The sequence below is a fragment of the Suncus etruscus genome, chromosome 1 (genome assembly GCF_024139225.1).
Source record: "Suncus etruscus isolate mSunEtr1 chromosome 1, mSunEtr1.pri.cur, whole genome shotgun sequence".
NCBI classification, from domain to species: Eukaryota; Metazoa; Chordata; class Mammalia; order Eulipotyphla; family Soricidae; genus Suncus; species Suncus etruscus.
Window position 1 is genome coordinate 158243543 of NC_064848.1, and position 5676 is coordinate 158249218.

Consider the following 5676-nt stretch of genomic DNA (forward strand, 5'->3'; position numbering starts at 1 on the left):
AGAGACATTCAGTTGTAAAAGAACACTCCAGATGATAAGAGCTGCATTTTGAGTAAAAACTATTTCTAACAAACAAATGTGTTTCCATTTCTTTCCATACTTCCCAGGACCTAAAATACACCCCAAGACAAGTCCTAAAGGAGTGAGGAGAGGTCAGGACATTTTAGTGATAAATAGGCAACTGAGAACCAGATAGCTGGATTAGAGTTTTGGTGCCACCCTAACTTGCTCAAGCACATAGGGAAATGAATAGTTAAGAGACAGGAGATGGCTTTGTATGAGCCCAAGCCAGAAATAGTAGCACCAGCAAATCTAGCACTGACAGATGTGTTCCCCCAAAACACCAGCAAATAATTGCTGGACCTAGAGGCCAGAGCGGTGGCACAGTGGTAGGGCGTTTGCCTTGCACGCATTGACCTAGGAGGAACTGCAGTTCGATCCCTGGTCATCCCATATGGTGCCCCAAGCTAGAAGTGATTTCTGAGAGCATAGCCAGTAGTAACCCCTGAGTGTCACAGGGTGTGACCCACCCACAAAAAAAGAAAGAAAAAGAAAAGACATTTATATTCCTATGTTTATTGCAGTACTATTTACAATAGCTAAAATCTGTGCCCAGACAGACTGAATCTCCAAAAATAGAAAACTGAATAAAGAAACTATGATTATATAATATATAATTATATAATTAAGTAATGGAATACTACTATAAGAAAAGATGATATCAAGAATGGAGAGGTTGTACAGCAGATAGGGTGGCCAATCTGGGTTTGAACCCCAGTACCCCGATGATCCCCCAAGCTAAGTGCAGTGCCAGAAATAAGCCCTAAGTTTTATGAAAAATTAAAGGCATTGAAATAATTCCCAGAGTTGAGGGCCAGAAGGACCAGCTCAAGATATGAAGCTCACCACAAAAAATAACTATGCTGGGCCCGGAGAGATAGCACAGCGGCGTTTGCCTTGCAAGCAGCCAATCCAGGACCGAAGGTGGTTGTTTCGAATCCTGGTGTCCCATATGGTCCCCCGTGCCTGCCAGGAGCTATTTCTGAGCAGACAGCCAGGAGTAACCCCTGAGCAACGCTGGGAGTGGCCCAAAAACCAAAACAAACAAACAAACAAACTATGCTGAGAACTATCATAACAATGTCAATGAGTGAGGGATATAGAAAGCCTGTCTTGAATACAGGCGGGGGTGGGGTGGGGGGGGGGGAGGGAAGAGATGGGGTATTGGTGATGGGAAGGTTGCTCAGGTGAAGTGGGCTTTTTTTTTATGACTGAAACCCAACTACAATTATGTTTGTAATCACGGTGTTTAAAGAATTTAGTTGAAGGGCCCGGAGAGATAGCACAGCGGTGTTTGCCTTGCAAGCAGCTGATCCAGAACCTAAGGTGGTTGGTTCGAATCCCGGTGTCCCATATGGTTCCCCGTACCTGCCAGGAGCTATTTCTGAGCAGACAGCCAGGAGTAACCCCTGAGCATCGCCGGTGTGACCCGAAAACCAAAAAAAAAAAAAAAAAAAAAAAAAAATAATTTAGATGAAAGAAAGAAAGAAAGAAAGAAGAAAGAAAGAAAGAAAGAAAGAAAGAAAGAAAGAAAGAAAGAAGAAAGAAAGAGAGAAAGAAAGAAAGAAAGAGAAAGAAAGAGATAAAGAAAGAGAAAGAAAGAAAGAAAGAAAGAAAGAATGAAAGAAAAAGAAAGAAGCCCTAAGCATCACCTGGTGTGACCACCCTACCTCAAGAGATGAAAAATAAATTCAATTTGCTGCTACATGGACGGATATAGTATATCATGCTGAGTAATATAGCCAGAAGAAGAGGGCCAAACAAAGTATGATCTCTCTCCTGTGTGGCTATAAAGAAACACAATTGTGGAATAACAGTTGCACAAAGGAAGCAGGAACTGAGCACTGGCTTATAGTAGGAAGCTATTATAGGGCAGGGGAAAAGGGGAGACAGGGATGAAGGGAGAGGGAATAGGACACCCAAGTAGTGGGGGGTGGTGCTGGAATTTTGTGTGTGTGTGTGTGTGTGGTTTTTGGGTCACACCCGTAGTGGGGGTGGTGCTGGAATTGTGTGTGTGTGTGTGTGTGTGTGTGTGTGTGTGTGTAGTTTTTGGGTCACACCCGGCAGCGCTCAGGGGTTATTCCTGGCTCCAGGCTCAGAAATAGCTCCTGGCAGGCACGGGGGACCATATGGGACGACGGGATTCAAACCGATGACCTCCTACATGAAAGGCAAACGCCTTACCTCCATGCTATCTCTCCGGCCCCAAGGTGCTGGAATTTTTATGAATGAAACCATGCCAGTGTCAGTTTTGTAGACCACTGTGCTTAAAATATTGGGGAGGAAATTGTCACATGTTCTCTAATCTGTATGTCATTTCCTTGAGGTTATTAAAGGACAATATGGGTCTGGAAAGATGGCACGGGTGGGAAGGTGATTCTTACATACAGCCCACCTCGATTTAATCCCGCAATGGTTCCCCAAGCACAATCAGAAACAGGCACAACCAGCAGTCTCCATCTCGGCTGCGTGTGGCTCTCCTACCATCACCATCCTCATAAAAATAAAAGCGGGCCACAAACAGCCTTCTGTCTTCTGTAGTGATTGTGAGATCTTCTAGCGAGCACATTCTTAGAGTCTTGGCACGGTGGGTGCCTTGTAGTAAACACTTAGCACACTGAAGTCATAGTAAACAGTCTCCTTTCCAGACACTGAGTGTCTTAAATTAGTGTTAAACAAACCCCTAAATACAGAGGTTTGGGGACGGCCCTTCCTGCTCCTCGAAGGAGCAATTTGTCAAGCTTTAGTCAAGGAGAGAGAGCACGTAGGAGGAGCAGATTTCGGGGGAAAGCAATACTGGTGTTTAGGGAGCGCTTCCTCGTAAGCGACAGGCCTGTCCTAAAACCTTTCGGGTCGGGGCTTGAGCGCCTGTCCCCCGGGCCGGGTCCCAGAGAGCGGAGCCCCGGAGGTGCGGGCAGTCTCTGCTGGGGACTGAGTGGGAGCTCGGCGCCGGGCCCAGGGGAACTTCGGGCTCCCGCAACGCCCAGCGCCCGGCTTGCTCGCGGGCTCCTTGGGCCAGTGCTCAGGCCGGGGCTGGCGGTCGGTGGAGAGGGCCGGTGCGGTGTCCGCGTGCATTTATGCGCCAGGAAGATCCAGCTCCAAGATCTTCGGAGGTCCATGAACCCCTGCCCCACCAACCTTTCTGGGGCTCCCTCGACCCCCTCACACCGTCTGGGCCCCGCGCCTGTTGGACTCACTTGTCAGATTGCCACGGAACTTTCCTGCGTTGGAAAGCGTGGACAAAGGAAGCCAACTGGGTCCCTCTTGTGGGTTTTGGGAAGACTTCTGGGATAGGGGTGGGTTTTCCCTTCCCTCTGTCTCCCTCCTTCTCCCTCCCTCTTTCCCTCCTTATTTCTCCCCCTCTCCCTCCCTCTCTCCCTCCTTCTCTCTTCCTCTTTCCCTTTCTCTTTCCCTCCCTCTCCCTCCATCTCTCTCCTCAACTCTCCCTCTCCCCCTCCCCCTCTCCCTCCCTCTCTCTCCCTCTCCCTCTCTTCCCCTCCCTTCCCTCTCCCTCCCTCTCCCTCTCCCTTCCCCTCCCCTCTTCTCTCCTCTCTCCCTTCTCCCATCTTCTCCCTCTCCCTCCCTCCCCTCCTCTCAACTCAACTAACTCGTAGTTAGTTGTTCATTTCTGTCTTCTGAGCCTCAGATTATGTTTGGAAAGTGGTTAGGGCTAATGCTGTTTTTCTCCCTTGCTAGGTGAGGAAATTGCACTGAGGGGCCTTCATGCCGATAAATATTTTGTAGGACCTGGCTTTCTAGACTCAGGTTATGATGGTCTTGTGAACCTTGTAGCTATGAAGGATGTCCCTTCATTGTTATTTCTCCTGGTTTTCACTTTGCTTGCTGCTCTGCCAAAGGAGGGTCTGGGGCTGCTGGTGACTAATGGCCAGTAGAAGGTAGAGTGAGGATCTTGGTAATGAAATGTGGAAGAGAAGTGCTGTCACTTCCAGTGCATGTTTGGTTTACTGGCACTTTTTCTAATTATTAATCATCATGAAAATAATGTGCCTAGTCACTACAGATAAAGTCACTGCAGAGGATGGATCAGCAAAATGAGCCCAATTTTCCTCTGTCTGCCTACAAGACACACATCTGAATGATCAGGGAAATCACAGACTCAAAGTCAAAGATTGGAAAACAGTATGTCAAGCAAACAGTCCTTGTAGGGTGTTTGCCTTGCACACAGCCGACTAGAGTTGATCCCTGGTACCTCTTATGTTTCCCCAATTCTGCCAAGAGTGAGCCTGCCAGGGGTGATGCCTGAGATTAGAGTCAGGAGAAAAATCTGAGCATGTTAAGATGTGGCCCAAAAACAAGCAAACAAACAACAGCAACAAAAAAGGTTGGAATGGCTATACTCATCTGACAATATAGAATTAAAATAATAATAATAATAATAATAGACATTGATAATAATTGCCTAATAATCAAAGGACATGTAAAACAGGAAGAATATGCACACTCCTAAACATTTATGCACCTAATGATTGACCATCTAAATACCTAAAACAACTACTAACAGATCTGAAGGAAGATACTAATATTAATGCAGTAGTAGTGGGAAAACCCAACATTGCTTTATCACCTTTGGATAAATTAACTAAAGTAAAACTCAACAAAGAAACATTGGCTTTGAAGGAAGAAATAGAAGAGATCAGCTTAGCAGATATATTCAGAGCACCACATCCCTTTAAGGTTGACTACACATTCTTCTCCAATGCACACAGGATATTCTCCAAGATCACATGGGGGGGGGGGTCACAAAACATACTTTTATAAAATTAAGAAGATAGAAATCATATCACTAATTCTCTCAGGTTATAATGTGTTGCAAATGGAAATTAATCACAAGTAGAAGCTAGGAGAAAAAAGCTCTAAATACTTGGAAATTAAACAGTTTACTACTTAACAACCAGTGTGTAATAGCATAAATTGAAGAGGAAATCAAGAATCCCAGAAATAAATGAAAAGGAAGATATGAACAACCAGAACACATTGAACACACCAAAAGCAGTGTTGAGAAGAAATTTCATAGAAAGGGGAAAATAGGGCCCAGATAAATAATATAACTGCAAGTTGAAAATTCTAGAAAAGGAGATGAAGAGATAGTACAGTGAGCAAGGCACTTGCTTTGCATGCAGCTGACCAGGGTTAGATTCCCAGCATCACATGTGGTCCCTGAGTGCAGAAGTAATTCCTGAGTACAGAGATAGAAGTATCCTCTGAGCAACTCCAGGTGTGGCCTCCAAAAAAAGGCAAACCAAAAAAAAAAAAAAAAAATCTAGAAATGGACCAAAAAAAGAAGCACAATACAGGAAATAATAAAACTTAATGAACTGGAATAAACAATAAAATATTATAAAACCAAGAGCTGGTTCTTGAAAAAATAAATGAAATTTATAACCACTAGCAAAACTCACAAAGAAAGAGTGAGAATCCTAATAAATTGAATAAGAAATGAAAGGGTAGGGGCCAGAGAGATAGCATGGAGGTAAGGCATTTGTCTTGCATGCAGAAGGACGGTAGCTGAATTCTGGCATCCCATGTGGTCCCCTAAGCCTGCCAGGAGCGATTTCTGAGCGTAGAGTCAGGAGTAACCCCTGAGTGCTGCCAGGT